This window comes from Tachysurus vachellii, chromosome 15 (genome assembly GCF_030014155.1).
Source record: "Tachysurus vachellii isolate PV-2020 chromosome 15, HZAU_Pvac_v1, whole genome shotgun sequence".
In the NCBI taxonomy this organism is placed as follows: domain Eukaryota; kingdom Metazoa; phylum Chordata; class Actinopteri; order Siluriformes; family Bagridae; genus Tachysurus; species Tachysurus vachellii.
In genome coordinates, this window is record NC_083474.1 from 23475680 (window position 1) to 23497792 (window position 22113).

Below are 22113 nucleotides of genomic sequence, written 5' to 3' on the forward strand. Positions count from 1 at the left end.
CTTCCACTTTCTCTCTGATGATCTTAGCTCTCTTCGATTGTTGCGCAGCTCATCTGAAAGCCAAGGAGCAGAACAAGAAGTTTTCTTGGGTTTAGTGGACATAGGGTAGAGGAAGTCCATAGTTGAGGAAAGAGATGAGAGGAAAGTATCTGTGGCCGAGTCCAAGGGCAGTGAGGAAAAAGACTCAGGATCAGGAAGGGAAGAAAGAGTGCCAGAAGCTACAGAAGAAGGGGAGACAGAGTAAAGGTTGCGGCGGGTAAGAGCGAGGGGGTGAGAGGTAGTTTTAGGTATGGTAGGGAGAGTGATGGTAAAGGATACCAGGTGATGATCAGAGACGTGTAGTGGGGTAGCAGACACGTCTGTAGCTGGAGAAGGACGGGTGAAAACCAGGTCCAGCACATTGCCTCCTTTGTGTGTGGGGATGTAGCTGTTGAGTGTGAGCGTGAATGAGTCAAGAAGAGACAGGAGGGAAGAAGAATGTAGCTTGTCAGAGGGGAGGTTGAAGTCACCAAGCACTGTCAGGGGGGAGCTATCAGAAGGGAAAGCACTAAGCAGTGTGTCCATTTCTTCCAGGAAGTCACCTAGGGGACCAGGAGGGCGGTAAACAACAATGATAACAAGGTTAATTGAAGAGGTAACTGAAATGGCATGGAATTCAAAAGAGGAGATGGTTAAATGAGACAAGAGGAGAGGTGTAAAGCACCATTTCTTTGACAGCAATAAACCTGTACCACCACCCCTGCCTGTTTCTCTTGGTGAGTGAGAGAAAGCATAGGCAGAGGATAAAGCAGCTGGTGTAGCAGTGTTCTGTGGGGATATCCAGGTCTCTGTTAGCGCAAGAAAATCAAAGGAGTAATGGGAAGTTAAAGCAGAGATAAAGTCAGCTTTTTTCACAGCAGACTGGCAATTCCAGAGCCCACCTACCACCACTGTTTGAGACTTACACAACAGAGGAGGGTAGATGAGGTTACTGGGATTGTGACCTCTGCTCTGTGGACGAGAGTGTCTGCGAGTGTAGGAATTGAGTACAGAGATGGGTTTAAGGCACATATTTGCAGTCAGTGAGAATTAAGGTATGGTAGAATATAGCAAAACAGTATTAGACACAACGTTTACAATGAGAGAGAGAGAGAGAGAGAGAGAGAGAGAGATACTTACAAACCACTTACAAATTGATTACAAATCAATTTAAATAGGTAAGACCTGCCCCCAATTCACACCTTAAGGTAGACTGAAACTACTCCTGATTAATCAGCTGAGAGAACAACAAGGACCAACACTATAAAAATCAACAATGGTATAGAATATAACAATTCAAATCACACTATTCTAGAACAAAGTGAGTTAAGCAGATAGTATACAAAAGTCAGGAACCTACTTTAGCAGAAGACAATATATTCAAATGAAGAGAGTTAAAGCACACATCCATGTGCTTCATCAATCGTCAATCATGATATCCAACACCACCCCCACAAAACAAAACAAAAAAAGAAAATGAATAAACACAAAATCACAGCAATTTATATGGTGTTCTTTATTTACAAAAAAAAAAAAAAAAAAACTTAAACCTTCTGGAGTGACTGGCTCTGATGAAGTCCCTCCAGGAGTTCCCTCTGCCATTGGCCTTACAGCATTCAGGCTCAGGACCATCTCCTCTGCATTTGTCAGAGGTGCTGGTGCAGGTCCTCCCCTTGTTTTGCGAGTCTCTGCCTTCTTTCTGTTGGCTGAGTAGTGAAATGAGAATTAACATTTAGACCCATGATAAAAATGCTGCTGTGCTGCTAGACACTGAAGGTTATTTAGTTATTTACAGTAATATGTCAAATGTTTGTAAAGCCAGGTACCCTACACCTATGATATGCTCAAGGCTTACCTGATTTGAATTGTTTTTCTATTTCATTTTAATCTGCTGCCACATTCTTTTAATGCCTGCAGGATTGCACCTATACATGAAAATTAAATTAATAGGTTTAATAAAATACTGTTCTTTCAGTTTCACCTCTATCACAACAGTTGGGAATTTACTCTAAAATAATCTTAATTACTAACTACAAATTACATTTTCAACCAGTCTAATTAGATTAATGTAATAATTACTATCTCTAGAAAGTATTGGTCTACTTATTAATTTGTCCTACTTACTTATTAATTACTTTCTAAATCCCAAATGAACCTCAACCAATAAGGAGAGACAAGAAACTGCACTTCTAATGCTTACAAATAAACAATATACAATTGCATGATTTATCCTTGAATTGACCAAAGTGTGTAACTAAAGGGAGAAGTTTACATTAAAAAAAACACCTTTTAAAATTTGATGTTCCACTAATCCACTATTGTTTTATACAGAATTGTTTTATAGTCTTTAATTAAATTACAGTATTTAGATTACTTAGTAATTAATTACACCCAACACTTAAAATGTAAACGTCCGCATTTCTGCATTTTCATAAATAGTTCAGCTGGTGAGAAATATGCAGACCTCTTTTTGTCTGAAGCTGTTGCCATGGTGACTCGTTATATCTGTGCTCCATTGATAATGGCTTTTTATAGTTGTGGTGCATGCGCTTAACTCAGAGTAAGTCAATTTAGAATTAATAAAACTAACTCATTTCAGCTGTTCTGTAACCGAAAACTCAGAGTTTCCCATCTCAGGGTTTGTCAACTCAGAGTTCAAGTTTAAACTCAGAGCTGGTTGAACCTCCTTTCTGAAACAGGCCCCAGACCTTGGGCTTATTGTGCTGGTGTGTGTTCTTTTAGACAGACAAACGAACACGAGCTGCTGCTCCTTCACATAATTTTATTCTTCTGACTTCAGTAACAAAACATACACACGTGACTCTGGATGTCATTGTATCAGATGACCACTAGATGTCCTCATAACCTCATATATGTATAATATATACAATATGTTACATGTACCAGTCTTTGAAGGCACTGTGAATCTCAGCTAATGGATCGAAAACTGTTGAAACTAGTACACTAACATTACTATTTTATAGAAACTCCTTCATCAATTGATTATCAATATTATTATTATTTTTCAATAGAATGAACAAAAAAGTTACTTTCAGGAGTAAAGAAAAAAAAAGAAAGAAAACGATTTAAGATTGTTTAAAAAAAGATCTTTCCTGTTCAATCATAAAAATGACTTCAGTTTGGTGAATCGGTTCCAAACGTTCAAGAGATGTTCTGAGCCGAATCAAAGAATCGCCAAATTGCTGCTTGTACTACAATATTTTTTCCGGAAGACTCCATAACATATTATGATTTTATACCTTTTTTTTTAAATCACAGCCCACAAAAAAAAAAAACGCACCTAAACGACTCCAAAGGTTCCAAAACTTTCAAGAGCCAATTTGAAAAAATTATTCAAAGAATCAATTCATTCCCAAATGACACACCAACACTATTTACCTCAGCAAAATCGTCTCTAGGTTACGACCGTAACCCTAGTTCCCTGAGGAACAAGACGCTGCGTCGAAACACTATGGGAACACAACTGCATGACTGCGCTCTGAACCACGTGTGTAATCTGTCCAATAGGCGTTGGGACATGACATCATCGGCGGGTGACGTCGCGTAAACAGGAATCTACAAATGGCTGCAAGATGGACAAGACGCTAGCTCCTGTGAGAGAAGCTGCGTCGAAACGCTATGGGAACGAGTGTCCAATCACGCCACACTGATGCTTGCACTGGACACAGTCGGTTCTGTTGCTCCTGTTTGGGGGCTGTAAATGGAGGAGGGCAGAATGCCTGCAACACGACAGGTTGTGAGGGGGCCGAAGGCACCTTAAGTCCACTTCGGTCAATGGCTCGAAGGGGGGGCTCCGATAGAGCCGCCGGCACAACTGCCAGATCCCAGACAGGCACTCTGGGTCGTGTCCCGGGCCTCAGACTCCAGTTGCCGCGGAGGAAACGTATCACCAATGGGTGCCTACCCAGCGACTGCCCCGCCGGCGGGGTGCTATATGCCGCGATTGCGGACACGTAAACCTTCAGGGTAGGGGGGTTAACCAAGCGGCGAACTGTTCCTGTAAGAACTCCAGAACTGAGCCGATCGGGCAGTTAACTGGTTCCAGACCATGGTGCTCGCACCACGGAGTAAACAGTTGCCTTCGTGAGGCGTACGACCTCCTCGTGGAGGAAGCTCTGGAGTGGAGAAGGGTCTCTATTACCTCAGTAGAGAGACCAGCCGCTATGAACTGTGCCCCCTCAGTTGGACTCCAGGAGATGGACTCCATCCCGGCGAACTCTCTCCAGAACTCAAGGGAGCAGTGCGATCGGGGGAAAGGAGTACAGGCGTAGCCTCGGCCACGACTGCACCATGGTATCCAGACCTAACGGGGCTGGGTGAGAGAGAGAGAAACAGAGGGGACAGTGCGAGGTCTCCCGGGTCGCAAACATGTCCACCTGGGCTCTGTAGAACCTCCGCCATATGAACTCCACCACCTCGGGGTGGAGACGCCATTCCCCAGGCCTCGGCCCCTGCCTTGATAGGGCATCTGCTCTGACATTCAACCGTCCCGGGATATAAATGGCCCTCAAAGAGAGGAGTCTGTCCCGAGACCACAAGAGGACCGCTCGTGCTAGCTTGTACAAAGGGCGAGATCGGAGACCCCCTTGGTGGTTGATGTAGGAGACCACCGCAGTATTGTCCGTGCGGACCAATACATGGCGATCTCGCAGGTCTGGGAGGAAGTGTTTTAACCCCCAAAACACCGCCATCATCTCCAGGCAATTTATGTGCCACAAGGGACGTGGGCCTCTCCACAGACCCTGGGCGGAGTGGCCACTCATGACCGCACCCCACCCCGTGAGGGAAGCGTCCGTCATTAGCATCACGCGATGACATGGAGCCCCCAACACGGGGCCTTGGGAAAGAAACGTTTGGTCTTTCCAAACATCCAAGGCTCGAAGGGCATGCCGCGAGTCCTTGATGGAACGATATGGGTTTCCCCTGAAAAAAACCCTCTGCCCCGGAGCCACCACTGGAGGGGCCTCATGTGCAGGAGGCCGAGCGGGATTACGCTGGACGCCACTGCCATGAGACCCAGCAGCCTCTGAAACTGCTTCACAGTGAGTGGCTGGCCTTCCCACACTCTCCTGACCGAGGTGAGGATGTGAGCGAGGTGAGCACGCTTTTGCAGGCGAGGACGACATCCTCGGGGCTGGCTTCCGACCCACTCAGAGCAGCTGGTGCCGCGCCCTGCAGCTGTGATGCCTCACAAGAGGCAGCGGAGTCATCAGCTTGGCCACGCCCTGCAGCTGATGACACCTCACAAGAGGCGGCGGACCCTCCCCTCCCACAACGAACCTTCGGGTGGAAAGATGGGGAGCGAACCGCTGGAGGGAAGCTGCGCCCTGAGGCACACCTTGTGGCAGTGCTGGCAGACCGGCCTCCATGACCCGAACAGCCGGAGCAACGTACTGTGGCCGTTGACACCTCCTGAGAGGTGGCAGGTCTCCCCATCCGTATCGAGGCTTTGGGCGGAAGTGGAGGGAGGTGCCCGCTGGAGGGGGGCCGTGCTCTGGAGCACATCTTGTGGCAGAGCCAACGGCCTGGCGCCCCGGTGGTGCAGGGGAGGGATGGTCACCGTAACGTGAGGTGGGCCTCATCCCCCCAAGGACCGTCAGGATCTACGCACCACTGCCCATTTGTCGGAGGTGAGGGTGACCCCCAGGTCATCCTGCTCCTTCTTGGGCCTAGAGCGTCGCCTTGGTGTTTAGTTTAGTTTAGTTTAGATTAGTTTGTCATGTGGGTCAGTTCATAAAAAGCGTCCCAAACGAGGGCTTTGTTGTATTTTGAAACAGCATTAGAACATGAATTGAAATTTAAGTGCAAATAAAATAAGTTCACAATATGGAAAATATCATTGTTTCATGGTGTTTTTTCTCTCACAGGAGCGCATGCTCACGTCACTCGAACAAAGTCATGTGACTCCTGATCTGTACTGCGACTGCGCAGAAGACTGAACTGAGAGAAAATACAGTTTATTATCAGTTTATTCTTCCACTTCTGAAGTCTGTCACCATATTATAAAGGATTGAGGAAGGAGTCTGAATAATTCCAGAGTGCACTGTATGTTAAGTGGACTGTTAAGCAGAAAATTGTTAAAGATATAAGATAATAAAGGTCTTTTACACACAGTAGGTTGTGTTTCCATCAGCAAGCAGCACAGAAAGACAGAGCAGTTTGAGTAAAGTTTATTATTTCTGAGGAGACATTGAACATTTTTATATCAACTATAATACCTCGGAGCTCAGTATAAATGCTGTTGTGCCAGAAAGAGACATAGGAAGAACAACACCACAGAATCCAGGACTGACTGTTGTGTCCAAACAAACTCTCATCACCCTGTCCTTTCCTGCTGATCTCTTTATATGAAACTGATATGTCCACATAACCGCTCCTCTCCACCTCCCAGTAACAGCGTCCACACACACTCTCCTTACACAACACCTGAGGGCAAGAGTCAAATCTCTCTGGATGATCAGAGTATCACTGTTGTGTCTCACTCCGTGTCACCGCTCTGTTATTCTCAGACAGAATGAGTACAGGATGTACTGTGTTTGGATCCAGAGTCAGATAACAGAAATCTACAGTAATAAAATATCCACGTTAGATGTTAATCACAGGATTTATAATAAGTGTGTGAGACACCTGTCTGTGTTTCTATCCTCCTAATGCAGCTCTATAAACATGGATCAGATTTAGATCAACAATACAGACATTTTAACACTGTGTGTGTGTCTCTCTGTGTGTGTATGTGTATGTGAGTGTGTGTGTGTGTGTGTGTGTGTGTGTGTGTGTGAAACCTACACTGCAGAAAATCTTCTCTGCTCTTTGGTTCTGAAGGTAAAATCATCTGAACTGCTGCAGCTTTGGAGACACAGAGACAAAATGGAGACAAAAAAATGAGGTGGAAACAGTTTAAAGTGTGAATGTGAAAAATTTGCTTCCTCACGTTTATTTCAGACGTCATCAAGGTCACCATCTCAATTTATTCATCAGCTACGATTTTCTCCACAAATGTAAGATTTGTACTTTGTTTGTCTGCTAAATTGATCTTGATGTCATTTACAAGACTGATGCTAATACTGTGTGATTTTCTGCAGTCTTGTTCCTGCTTACTTCTTATTTCTGTTAGATGAATTTTATGGCTCTTTTTACTGTGATACAGAAACAATGTTTGTTTGTTCACCTTGTGGTCTGATTTTGTTGAATTCATCCTCACAGATTTATTCGACTCGTTTTTTCAGATCTGAGAGAGATTTCCTCACTCCATCAAATGAGAGATGTTGATTGACAGTGAAGCTGGGTGAGTCGTCACATCCAGGAGAAACACAGAGAGACGGGAAACTCTACAGAGAGGAAACACATCATAGAGAAGGAGAAAAGTGGACGAGAGGAACAAATGAATCTCAGACTGAATCAGAACAAAGACACACTTGTGATCTCAGACAGGAACACTTCTTGTTGCTGTAATGAGCTTTTAGGAGGAAACTTTGTGAGGAACAGCGCCCTCTGTAGATCAGACAGTGAGTGTTACCTGGAGGAAGTGGAGGTCATCATGTGTGTGTGAAAGCTGCTCCAGCTCAGTGACTCTCCTCTTAAGATCAGCAATCTCCTGCTCCAGTTGATTCAGGAGTCGTTCAGCTTGACTCACTTCATCTTTCTCCTGAGCTCTGATCAGCTCCGTCACCTCCGAGCCCTTTTTCTCCATGGAGCTGATCATCTCAGTAAAGATCCTCTCACTGTCATCTACTGCTGCCTGTCAACGTATCTATAAGGACACACAGACACACACACATCCATTTAAAGATCCACTCTTTCTCTCAGTGACTCTATAATGTGTGCGTTTATGTGAATCTCTGTTTCCTCCTCACCTTAATAATGTCCACAGTCTGTTTCAGCTCCTGCACCTTCTTCTGTTTCTCCTGGATCCTCTGTTGGGATTTTATCTGATCCTCCTTTAACTCATTCTGAGACCAAATAAAATAGGTTTAAATAATAGAAACAAAACTAAAATACAAAGAATTGTAGCTATAATTAAATAAGAAAGTACAATCATTGTCCCCAGCACACATCATCACACTCATCACCCTCTCCTTTCCTGCTGATCTCTTTATATGGTGCCCTGTGATGATGTGGAGTCCCACCAGGGTGAACTCTCCTGGTTACCACCAGAGGCTCCTCAACCTGGATCAGGACAAATATATCTAGACCAAACTATGAGCAGAAGCTTCCCAGATCTCCAGCTCAGGGTTCTTTTTACATTTCCACAATCACTTTCACTCACTCGTTTAGTTGAAGGTGTTGTTTGTACTCGAAAATGACCTTAAACATCTTCCACTGGTATTACACCATATGTAGATATATATAGTACTTTACATCTTACATGAATATTATTAAATTAATTTTAAACTTTAATTGTATGTATTCATTTATTTATTTGTATTTTTTTTATTATTATTATCTATATTTCTTTTTTCTTTCTTCTGTTTCTATACTTCTGTAAAGTTGCTTTGAGACAATATGAATTGTTAAAATAAACTGAATTAGAATTTAAAGTTGAATTTGTAGTGTGTGTGCATATATAAATATAAAGTAAATATAAATGTGTCTTAAAGAAGCTTCAACACTTTTAGAAGTAAAATAAAATAGACTTTGAAATCAGAATAAAGTGGCACATGACCGTGTTAAATATCATCATCATCATCATCATCGTTATGCCATTGGCTGTTTAAAGTACACTGACTGGTCTGAGGTGTTTCACACGTCTTTACAAAACACACTTTGACTTTTAATAAAAATCCACCTTACACTGAATGACAGTCATATAACCAATCAGATCACCTCAATAGAAATTAGATTAGAAATAGAATTTGTAGAAATTGACTTAAAAAAGAATAATAATATCCAGTTCTCACCTGTTTTTTAGTTCTTTCTGCTTTAGATGAATTGATGTAGAAAGTACATCCTCTGCTGGGACTTTTTGATGATGGAGTTCATGTTGCGCTCCCATTTCAGGTCTTGGGAAATGGTAGTGCCCAGAAACTTGAAGGCCTCCACAGATGACACCGGGATATCCACTGTTGGATATTGTGAGGGGGAGTAGTGTTGAGGGGTCTTTCCTAAAGTCCACTATCATATCCACAGTTTTGAGGGTGTTTATCTCCAGACTGTTGAGACTGCACCATAGCACCAGCGGCTTCACCTCCTGCCAGTATGCAGACTCATCACCATCTTGATGAGACCGATGAGCGTAGTATCATCTGCACATTTCAGGAGTTTAACAGTTTTAATGTAAAGAATCTCCTCTGTGATTTAAGTTTTTATTAATTGAAATGATTTTTTCATGTATTTAAATAAGGTATGGACACTTTTTACTCAGCACATTACATCTCGTCACATTACATCACCTCAGTCTTGTTCATTAGGGATCAATTTTAGGGATAAATAGTACTTAACGTAAAACTTGACATTGTCTCAAAGCAGCTTTACAGAAGTATAGAAATATAGAATAAAGATGATAAAGTTTAAGTTGCTATTTCTCTCTAACATTTATCCCTAATGATCAAGGCTGATGTGACGGTGGCAAGGAAAAAACTCCCTGAGAGGAACCAGGCTCTAAAGGGAACCCATCCTCATTTGGGTGACACTTGACAGTAAATGATGTAAATGTAAATAATGTCCTTTCTTCACAAGTTTATAGTCAAGTGGAATTGTACAACCAAGTCCTTCTGATGAACTAACGGTCAGCGTTATTTCTGAGGTCATTATTGATGTTCCAAGATGGCGGTGTGGCAGTAGCAGTCAGCGGCCACTCCGGATCCAAAATCAGGTCAAGACAAGAAGTCAAGAAGCTTTTATTGTCATTTTAACCATATATATCTGACGCAGTACACAGTGAAATGAGACAACGTTTCTCCAGGACTATGGAGCTACATAGAACAAGGACAGAGCTAAGGACTTAAAGTAAGTTAGTCCTAGACACATAAAGTGCATCTGTATAACCTGGTGTACACAGTGTGAGACAGAAGACAGTGCACACAAACAATACAAAACATTACAAGACAATACACAAAAGCAGCACAGACCAGAGTACATATAATACATTCAATAGTACATGTGCAAAATACTGGAATGAACACTTATGAGGTATTGTAATGAATTGTGCAAAACAGCAATTGACTGAATTGAAAAAATGTGTAAAGAGCAAAACCAGTGTGCAGAACATCATGTAAACAATTTGAAATGGGTGGTGCTGTAGACATGGATGTAGATCAGTGCAGTCTCTACAGTGTGTGTGTGTGCGCATGCTTGTGGGTGTTTGTATTGTGCTCAGTGCGCTTCATTTCAGTTCAGACAGGACCACTTCAGTCGAAATAAAGACAATTCTTTGACATTTAAATTTTTATTTGCAAGCTTATAAAATTTACATTTGGCGGTATGGCTCTGTTCTGAATTCCCCATCCTTTTCATGAGCTCCATGAAAGCTAGTCAGGGAAAAGCAGCAGCTTCGAGGGGGGACAATCTCCCATTTAACTGGGAAAGCAGCAAGCCAAATCCCCCATTTAGAACAGAGCCTGCATCAGTGACAACAGAATGACACTGATTAAGTTAAACACAAAGTTTCAAGGAGGAGTTAGGGGAGGAGGTGGGTTGCAGCAATGCAGAGGAAACAGCCAAGCAGACAGACTGAAAAAAGCATTTAAAGTTTTAAAAAGCATTCCCTGTTTGAAAGGGACCAATAGCGCGCTTAGGAATCAGATCAGCTGATGGGCGGGGTTAGAAAATTGACATCAGCTGATATCCAAGCTTGACTATGTGGCCTGCCTGAACTGACGCTGATATGCTATATTTCAGTCAGGACAACTTGATTCGAAATAAAGACAATTCGACATATTTAAATTTTTATTTGCAAGCTTATAAAATTTACATTTGGCATTTGGCGGTATGGCTCTGTTCTGAATTCCCCATCCTAGTCAGCGAACAGCAGCAGCTTCGTGGGGGGGACAATCTCCCATTTAACTGGGAAAGCAGCAAGACAAAATCCCCCCCAAACAGACCATACCAGGCAATCCTCCCTGGCTCTTCCTGCTAACTGAAGAGCCAGCAGAGGATTAAAGAGAGCATTTCACTAGCCAAACTTATTAGTAAAACACCAACAGAGCAGAGGACATGTTATTATCAGGCATGGAAAGCAGTTCCTTTGCCAATTACTAACAACCACTGACCATTAAAAACCCCCAATACCAACGGAAGGCGCAGCATCTGTATACAATTCAAACTGCAGAAGACTCCAGAACATCATGATCATGCCATCCCAATTTTTCAAGGAGCAACCAGAACCTTTTTTAACGGTCCACTCCTCAGCTACCTTTAGGGACAGCAGCAGAGGAGAGATAGCAGCAGCAGAGGAGGAGGAGAGCTAGCAGCAGCAGAGGAGCAGGAGAGCTAGCAGCAGCAGAGGAGCAGGAGAGCTAGCAGCAGCAGAGGAGCAGGAGAGCTAGCAGCAGCAGAGGAGGAGGAGAGCTAGCAGCAGAGCTAGCTCAATCACAAACAGAACACGAGAAACTAAGCGCCTCCTCCCTGAATATCCCCCGAGTAGCCATCCCCCTATCAATCCAACAACCCGAGAAAGGACTTCCAAAAGGCCCAACAAGAAATCCAGTCTTCCTTTCCCAACAAAGAATCGACAAATTTCAGGTTCTTTAACAGCAGAAAGCAAATTATTATAGGCAAACTAATGAGTAGGCAACCAAGACACTCCTGCGAAAACCTCAGATAAGTCCAGCTATTAAATAATTGAAGAAGCAGCAGTTAGTATGCTTCACAGTGCCTTTCCCAGCTTTGGAACTTTTTTTTTTTTAAGAACAAACAATACAAGCAGAGCCAGTAGCCATCGATTATCAATCCACCAGGTCACTATCTTTCGCTGGACACTGCTGCAGAGCTTCTACAAGGAGGAGAGAAATTTAATCAAGCTTTATGTCATTGCTGGCTAGCATTTAACCATTGTCAAGTTAAGAAGTAGGGGAGCACGGTGGCTTAGTGGTTAGCACGTTCGCCTCACACCTCCAGGGTTGGGGTTCAATTCCCGCCTCCACCTTTTGTGTGTGGAGTTTGCATGTTCTCCCCGTGCCTCGGGGGTTTCCTCCGGGTACTCTGGTTTCCTCTCCCGGTCCAAAGACATGCGTGGTAGGTTGATTGGCATCTCTGGAAAATTGCCTAGCAATGCATGGCATAACGCATCATGACAGCCCAGAGAGTCCTAACACAATGCAACATAACGCCCAGCAAGGCATAACCCAGCGTAACGCAACACAACACGGCCCAGCAAGGCACAGCACAATGCAACCCGACACAGCCCAGCAAGGCATAGCATAGCATAACATAACGCAACACAGCCCAGAAAGGCATAGCATAGCGTAAAGCAAAAAAAAGCCCAGCAGGGCACAGCACAACGCAAAATCACACTTAGCAAGGCACCGCATAACGTATCACTACAGCCCAACGAGGCACAGCACCAGGCATCACAACAGCCAACGAGGCATAAACACAGCACAACGCAACACAACACAGCCCAGCAAGGCATAGCATAACGTAACGCAACACAGCCCAGCAAGGCACAGCACATGTTGTGAAAAATCCTTGAACCTTAAGAGAATTCTGAAGGTAATAGTAACATTATATTATAATTAATATTATTATATTAATACCAAGGTAATATATAACTAGAGATTATATTAACCAGAAGTCAGAGGGAGGATAAAAGAGGTAATGTTTATTATAGTAACTTAGTAAACAGGAGAAGAAGGAATGTAAACAGGGGATCCAGGGCCAGAATCGGAGGAAGAAGAGGCGAGAGAGAGAAAGAGGACGAATATCTCCTTAAAAGCCTTAAAATGCCTTAAAAAGTAGAGTGATATGCCTTAAGGGAATTATGATTGGAGTCATAAGACACATGGGAATAAACCCCAGATGTTGTAATAATTTTAAGGTAATATATAACTAGAGAATAAAATAACCACAATTGAGTCAGAGGGTGGATAAAAAGAGGAAATGTTTATATGTTTATTATAAAGAAAACTTAGTAAACGGGGGTAGTAGGAGTGTAATCTGGAGATCCAGGGCCAGAATCGGAGGAAGGAGATGCCAAGGCGGGAGAGAGAGGACAAATATAGGCATAAGGAAGCACTGAGGGACGAGGAGGAGAGACGGGAGTTCCGAGCTCAGGGTAGCAAAATTCAGCATGAGGACAGCCATCAGTTTGAGTTCTCTGGTCCACGAGGTTAGCCAGAGGGGTTTGAGAGGAGGAAGTGCGAGTGGGAGGACTCCTCACAATATGGAACAGCAGATGAGGATGCGCAGGAAGTTCAGGAGAACAGAGCTGTTCCAGAAACGTAGTGAGCTCATGGGTGATATGAAGCAGCTGGAAGCGGCGATAGCCCGCCATGACGTCAGCAGGCACTGGCCTTGGGTAGGGGGAAGGACGAGGATGGTAGGGGAAGGACCAGATGGTGTGACCAGGATGAATTGGCTGACCCCGAGGCGAAGGATCTAAGGGGAGATAAGGGGAGTAACTTAGTAGAGATAGAGGAACTGATGCTTGAGATATGCGTAAGCAAGCCCAGCCTGGGAAAAGACAGGCTGAGATCATAATAAATTCAGGCATTTAGCAGGCTTGAGGAGTCATCAAAGAACTCCATTTGTACACAAGCAACATTATAGCAGCAATAGCTTAGCAATAGTAACAATACAAGTTAACATAAATACGAGCTTTTAACATAACTTTTGACATAAACCAGACTCATAGAGTGACTTATAATCAGTAAAAATAATGTACAGAAGAAAATAGCAAAGGAGAAACTTACTCATTGTAGTTGAATAAAGGATTAATCCTCAGGACGTCTGTCATGAAAGACTGAGAGGTAATTGTAACATTGACCAGGAAGTAAAGCTCTTTTGAGCACATTTTTAATAACAATAACAAAATTGTTATGTAGAATGAAGAAGACCATGGTTCCCAGACCATGGCTCAAAATTGTTATGTAGAATGAAGAAGACCCGGGTTCCCAGACCTGGGTTCCCAGACCTTGACCCTGGGAACTAAGGGGAGGAAAAGCCGTAAATGGGCATATGGGTAAATAAGGGGAATGTAGTGAACAGGATGTTAGGTTATTTAGAAAACATAGGAGGTAATTCCGGTAAATAAGGTGATATAAGGAAGAACACCAGGTGGAACTCCACCGTGGGAATGGGAACTTGCCTGAGAGGATGGGAACCAAAGAGGAGGTGCCTAGAAGCGCCAGGGTATATATTGAGGAGATTTTCTGGGGGTCAAAAAAGTGTGTGTAAAAAAAAACGTTACTTTGCAAGAACGTCTTGAGAGTTTTGTTTTTGATTGCATGCAGATGCGCTTCATGAAGATGCTCTTTTTGGGTTTTTCTTTTGTTACTTTCAACTTGGCAATTTCTCTTAGAGAATTGTTGGCTGATTGACCACAATAAAGAAGTTTGCTATCATTTAAGTCTAACTAAAACAGTCTTTATTAACCGAAAGTCTAAGTGTGGAGGTCACCCTGCGATGTGTCCACTTGGAGGCGGGCTCAAAGTTCCGACACACAACATAACGTAACACAACATAGCCCAGGAAGGCATAGCACAACGTAACCCAACACGGCCCAGCAAGGCACCGCATAACGTATCACTACAGCCCAGCGAGGCACAGCACCACGCATCACAACAGCCAACAATGCATAAACACAGCGCAACGCAACACAACACGGCCCAGCAAGGCACAGCACAGCAGAACGTAACAACATAGCCCAGCAAGGAATAGGACAACGTAACCCAAGACAATCCAGCGAGGCACAGCACAACGTAATACAAACACAGCCCAACGAGGCATAGCATAATGTAATATAACAGCCAAACAAGGCAGAGCATAACGTAACAAAACGCATAGCAAGGCACGGCCTAACGTATCACAACAGCCTAGCGAGGCACAGCACAATGTAACGCCTAGCAGGCATGGCCTAATGTATCATAACCTAGCGAGGCACAGCACGACACATCACAACAGCCCAGCAAGGTACAACATAGTGCAATGTAACCTACATGGCCTAGCAAGGCATAGCATAACGAACGCAACACAACATAGCCTAGCAAGGCACAGCACAACATACCATAACACAGCCCAGTGAGGCATAGCACAACGTATCACCACAGCTTAGCGAGGCACAACATAGCGTAACGTTACCCAACACGGCCTAGCAAGGCACAGCAAAAAGCAACGCAACACAGCATAGCCCAGCAAGGCACAGCCCAACACAGCCTAGCGAGGCATAACATAGCGCAACACAATATAGCCTAGCAAGGCACAGCACAACGCATCACAACAGCCTATTGGGGCACAGAACGACGTATCACAACAGCCTATCGAGGCACATCATAGCGTAACGTAACCTACCATGGCCTAGCAAGGCATAGCATAATGCAACACAATATAGCCTAGCAAGGCACAGCACAACGCATCACAACAGCCTATTGGGGCACAGAACGACGTATCATAACAGCCTATCGAGGCACATCATAGCGTAACGTAACCTAACACGGCCTAGCAAGGCGCAGCACAATGCAACGCAACACAACATAGCCCAGCAAGGCGCAGCACCAAGCACCATAACTCAGCCTAGCGAGGCATAGCATAATGTATCATAACAGTCAGCGAGGCCTAACATGGCGTAACGTAACATGGCGTAGCGAGGCATAGCATAACGTAACCTAACCTAGCTTAGCATGGCATAGCACAACGTAACCTAACCTAGCTTAGCAGGGCATAGCATAACGTAACCTAACCCAGCTTAGCAGGGCATAGCATAACGTTACCTAACATAGCTGAGCAGGGCATAGCATAACGTAACCTAACATAGCTAGCAGGGTATAGCATAACGTAACCTAACAGCCTGGCGAGGCATGGCATAACATAACGCAACATAGCCTATCAGGGCATGGCATAATGTAACCTAACCTGGCCTAGCAAGGCATAGCATAACATAACATAGCCTAGCAAGGTAAGCCTAGCTAGCATAACATAACATAGCATAACCTAGCATACCATAATGAGCTGGCTTAGCAAGGCATATCAAGGCATGCAATACCTAGCATGAGGTAATCTAGCCTAGTATAGCAAGCATGGCATGACTCATCATGACAAGCAATGCAAAAGCATAGCATAACCTTATCTTATAACATAGCATAGCGAAGCATAGCCTAACGTAGCTTAGCATAACAGATTGTACAACACGCCAGCCCTAAGGTCGCTTCCGGCTCAACAAATGCACCATTATACACGAACATGCGCACCGTACCGATTTACCGTAAGTTCAAAGCGTCTTCAAACTTCCCCTTTGGCTTGAGTATACTAACAGTAATCACGACCTCTTATAGTTCCATATCGCGAACACAAAAGGAGATAGCTTGCGGTTTAAACTCTAATTAGCCGCCGAGTTTAAATCGCAGCAGCAGCAAAGCAGGGGAAGCAGCCCCACAAAAGAAGATAGCTTGCAGTTTAAACTCCAAATAGCCACCGAGTTTAAATCGCAGTTGCAGCAATGCAGAAGAAACAGCCAAGCAGACAGACTGAAAAAAGCATTTAAATAGGCGCCCTGTTTGAAAGGGACCAATAGGATGCTTAGGAATCAGATCAGCTGATGGGCGGGGTTAGAAAATTGACATCAGCTGATAGCTGAGCTTGACTATGTGGCCTGCCTGAACTGACGCTGATACGCTATATTTATTGAGGGGTCTGATGCTTTGTGGAAAGTAACTGATACACAGGCTGGTCATGAGGCCTGAATTCTTTGGTACCTTGGCACTCGGAGGGTAAAGAATGTGTGTGAGGGGTGTGTAGGGTGAAGAGTGTGTGTGAGGGGTGTGTGGGGGTGAAGAGTGTGTGTGAGGGGTGTGCGGTGAATGTGTTTGAGGGTTGTGTGCGGTGAAGAGTGTGTGTGAGGGGTGTGTGCGGTGAAGAGTGTGTGTGCGGTAAAGAGTGTGAGAGGGGTGTGTGCAGTGAAGAGTGTGTGTGCGGTGAAGAGTTTGTGTGAGGGGTGTGTGCGGTGAAGACTGTGTGTGCGGTGAAGAGTGTGTGTGAGGGGTGTGTGCGGTGAAGACTGTGTGTGCGATGAAGAGTGTGTGCGTGAGGGGTGTGTGTGGTGAAGAGTGTGTCTGAGGGGTTGTGTGCGGTGAAGACTGTGTGTGAGAGGTGTGTTCGGTGAAGAGTGTGTCTGAGTGGTGTGTGCAGTGAAGACTGTATGTGAGAGGTGTGTGCGGTGAAGAGTGTGTCTGAGGGGTGTGTGCGGTGAAGACTGTATGTGGGGGTGTGTGCGGTGAAGACTGTATGTGAGAGGTGTGTGCGGTGAAGAGTGTGTGTGAGGGGTGTTTGCGGTGATTTGAATTTTTTAATGGTCTCGCACCACAGTACCTGAGAGATCTTTTGGTTTTTTATGATCCGTCACACGGGGGCACGGTGGCTTAGTGGTTAGCACGTTCGCCTCACCTCCAGGGTTGGGGGTTCGATCCCCGCCTCCGCCTTGTGTGTGTGGAGTTTGCATGTTCTCCCCGTGCCTCGGGGGTTTCCTCCAGGTACTCCGGTTTCCTCCCCCGGTCCAAAGACATGCATGGTAGGTTGATTGGCATCTCTGGAAAAATTGTCCGTAGTGTGTGATTGCGTGAGTGAATGAGAGTGTGTGAGTGTGCCCTGTGATGGGTTGGCACTCCGTCCAGGGTGTATCCTGCCTTGATGCCCGGTGACGCCTGAGATAGGCATAGGCTCCCCGTGACCCGAGGTAGTTCGGATAAGCGGTAGAAAATGAATGAATGAATGAATGAATGATCCGTCACACCTACTTTGATCAAAAGGTGCTTTTTCCTCACAGAGCCCCACAGTTATGGAACACACTTCTAATTAGTGATCAGGACTCAGACACAGTCTCAGTGTTTAAGTCCAGGCTAAAAACTCATTTGTTTATTCTAGATTTTGATGAATATCTTTTCTTAGGTAAAGGAGCAGATATGGAGGGTTCATGGGCATAGAGTGTTTGGTGAACTGGGATGTCTGGATGTTGTCTCCTTTACCACCCTCACAAGTCACTCAGGTTTACAGACTGTGGAGCGGTGGGACACTTTACATCCCAGGAAGCCCTCATGTCTGTCACACCTTCTGGCTCTAGCCTTTTAGTTATAATATCATAGCTAGTCTTGCCGGAGTCCCTGTCTGCACTTTGCACATAATTTACATTGTCCATCACCTGATTACAGTCATACCTAACAATTTTTCTCTCTCTCTGTCGAGCTATATATGCCACTCCTGAGCTCCCGGTGTTCCGAGTTCATAGCCTGATCATCTCTTCTTACGGAGCTACTTCGTCAACCCCGATGTTCTACCGCTGACTAGAGTCTCGTTGCCCGGTGGTCACCCTGCCAGGGATTGATCTGCATGGTCAGTCAGTGTCCTATTGGATTGTTGTGTATGAAGCCAAAAGGAGACGTCATGTCTTCTTCTGAACCAATGTTGTGTCAGTCAGCTGTATGGTCTGGTCTTTATCAGCAATCAGGTCTGTGCTGAACTCAGAGTTTATGATGACCCATTAGTTTCTCAGGAGCTCTCGGCTCACTATTATAAACTGTTGTAGAAAGGACTTTACATTTACACTACTTACTGTAGAGTGTCACCCAAATGAGGATGAGGTTCCCTTCTGAGTCTGGTTCCTCTCAAGGTTTCTTCCTCATATCATCTCAGGGAGATTTTCCTCGCTGCCGTCACATCCGGCTCATTAGGGATAAGGATAGATATACAGTATTTTAAATTTAAAGTTAATCCTTTTTAAAATTAATTTTAAATTTTAATTGTATATATTCATTTATTTATTTTTATCCTTATTTTTTCTTCAATTCAATTCAATTCAGTTCAAGTTTATTTGTATAGCGCTTTTTACAATGGACATTGTCTCAAAGCAGCTTTACAGAACATAAACACAGAGCAGAAGGTAAACATAAGGAGAAATGAATAATTTAGAATTATTATATTAATTCTAAATTATTAATTTAGAATTAATATAATAAAAATTCAAGATGTATATTAGTTCTATATATATATATATATATATATTAGTTCACAGTATGTATGTATGTATGTATGTAGGTATGTATTTGTATTTATCCCCAATGAGCAAATCTGAGGTGACTCAGGCAGCAGTGGCAAGGAAAAACTCCCTTAAATTGGTAAGGAAGAAACCTTGAGAGGAACCAGACTCAAAGGGGAACCCATCCTCATATGGGTGACACTAGAGGGTGTGATTAAGAATATACAGTCAAACAAATGCTGTATTGGTGTAAAGATCACACGGAGTTCAGATCTCCTCTTAGTATCTGTCATGATTCAGCCTGGACTTTTGGCCATGTGCTGCTGTTGTTGTCACGTGTCTGCCCCGCCTTCGTCTGCTCCTCCCTGGTTCTTCACCTGTTCCTAATGTTGTCATTGTCTTAATTGTATTTAAGTTAGCCGCGTTGCTGAATGCAGCGCGGATCATTAGTTGCGTGTACCCCTCGTCATGTCTAGTCCCTGTTAAATGTCGTCAGTTGTATTGTTTCATTTATCGTCATTTTTGTCTATGTCTTCTTTATTTATTAAACACCCTTCATTTGAAGCTATCCTGCGTACGGGTCTGTCTCCTTCCATCCCCGGTTGGGACAGTATCACAGCATCCAACTGGAGTCTGTAGATGTCTCAGGATTCTCACAGAGTCGGCCTCATCTGAGTGGAGGTCCAAGATCTTCATTGCACAGAAGACGATTGGAGCTGGTACAATGTCTGGATGCCTCGGGATGAGTAGAAAGAGAGAAGCAGTGTAGAGGGATTAACATATCTGCTGTTCATGAAAATGTGCAAGTCTAATGTAATAGTGCACAATATTATGGGATGTATTATGTGTACATCTGACTAAAGAGATGAGTTTTAATCTACATTTAAACTGGGAAAGTGTGTCTGAGCCCCGAACAATATCAGGAAGACTATTCCAGAGTTTGGGAGCTAAATAAGAAAACGCTCTACCCCCTTTAGTAGACTTAGATATTCTGGGAACTACCAGAAGTCCTGAGTTTTGTGATCTCAGAGAGCGTGAAGGATTGTAACGTGTTAGAAGACTAGTTAGATACATGGGAGCTAAACCATTAAGAGCCTTGTACGTAAGTAGCAGCAGTTTGTAATCAATTCTAAACTTAACAGGTAGCCAGTGTAGAGATGATAAAAGTGGGGTTATATGGTCATACTTTCTTGTCCTAGTGAGAACTCTGGCAGCTGCATTTTGGACTAACTGTAGCCTATTTATTAAAGATGCAGGACAACCACCTAGTAATGCATTACAATAGTCCAGTCTAGAGGTCATGAAAGCATGAACTAGCTTCTCAGCCTCAGATACAGACAGGATGTCTCACAGCTTGGCAATATTTCTAAGGTGAAAGAAGGCTGTGTTTGTAATATGGTGATATGATTTTAAAGACAAGTTACTGTCTAATAAACACCCAGGTCTTTCACTGTCAAGCTACTAGTAACAGTACATCTCTCTAAATGGAAGTTAAAGTGTGAGAGTTTGTGTGTACTGGTTTTTGGACCTATAAGTAGTATTTCTGTCTTATCAGTATTTAACAACAGAAAATTACAGCTCATCCAGTCTTTTATCTCTCTAAGGCATTGAGTTAATTTGGACACTTTAGCTATTTCATTTGGTTTTGATGAGATATATAACTGGGTGTCGTCAGCATAGCAGTGGAAACTAATCCCATGTCTTCTAATAATGTTCCCTAATGGAAGCATTTATATCGAGAAAAGCAGAAGTCCTAGAACTGATCCTTGAGGGACCCATGATTACCTGGTAATAAACTGGAGGATTCCTCATTTAATTCTACAAAATGGTATCGATCAGACAGGTAGGATCTAAACCAACTTAAAGCCTGTCCATGAATACCTGTGTAATTCTGTAAACGATCTAGGAGAATGTTGTGATCTATAGTGTCGAATGCAGCACTAAGGTCAAGTAGAACTAATAGTGACATACAGTCTTGGTCTGAAGCTAAGAACAAGTCATTTGTAACATTTGTAAGTGCAGTTTCTGTGCTATGATGGGGCCTGAAACCTGATTGAAACTCTTCAAAGATATTGTTCTCCTGTAAGAAGGAGCTCAGTTGAACAGACACAACCTTTTCTAGTATTTTAGACATAAACAGAAGATGTGAAATAGGTCTGTAATCTGATAGTTCATTAGGACCTAAATTAGGTTTCTTAATGAGTGGCCTAATAACTGCACACTTGAAGGATTTAGGGACGTACAGTAACCTAAAGATAGCGAGGAGTTAATAATATAAAGAAGAGGCTCACCAGCTTTATGTAACACTTCTTTCAGTAATTTAGTTGGAATGGGGTCTAGTGAACAAGTTGTTGGTTTAGCTGCAGTAATAAGCTTATCTAGCTCTTCCTGTCCTGTACTTGTGAAGCACTGTAGTTGTGTGTCTAGAGCCTTAGGTGAGGCTTGGTCACTAGTTGCTTTCATATGTTGAGCATCACCTATTTTATTCCTGATACTTTCGATTTTATCAGTGAAGAATCTCATAAAATCCTCACTACTGAACTGTGATGGAATAGTGTGTTCAGATTTCTGTTTTTTGTTAATCTAGCCACTGTGCTAAATAAAAACCTAGGATTGTTCTGGTTATTTACTATGAGTTCGCTAAGGTGCTCAGAGCCCTAGCAGCTTTTAGAGCCTGTCTATAGTTGTACATACTGTCTTTATACGCAATTCTAAAAACCTCTAATTTAGTTTTCCTCCACTTTCACTCGAGGTTACGGGTTTCTCTCTTGAGGGTGTGAGTATGACTATTATACCAAGGTGCAAGTGTTTTATCTCTAACCTTCTGTAATCTGATTGGGGCAACAGTGTCTAATGTGCTAGTGAATATAGTGCCTATGCTGGTTTCTATAATTTTCTTCTTCTCATATATATATATATATATATATATATATATATATATATATATATATATATAT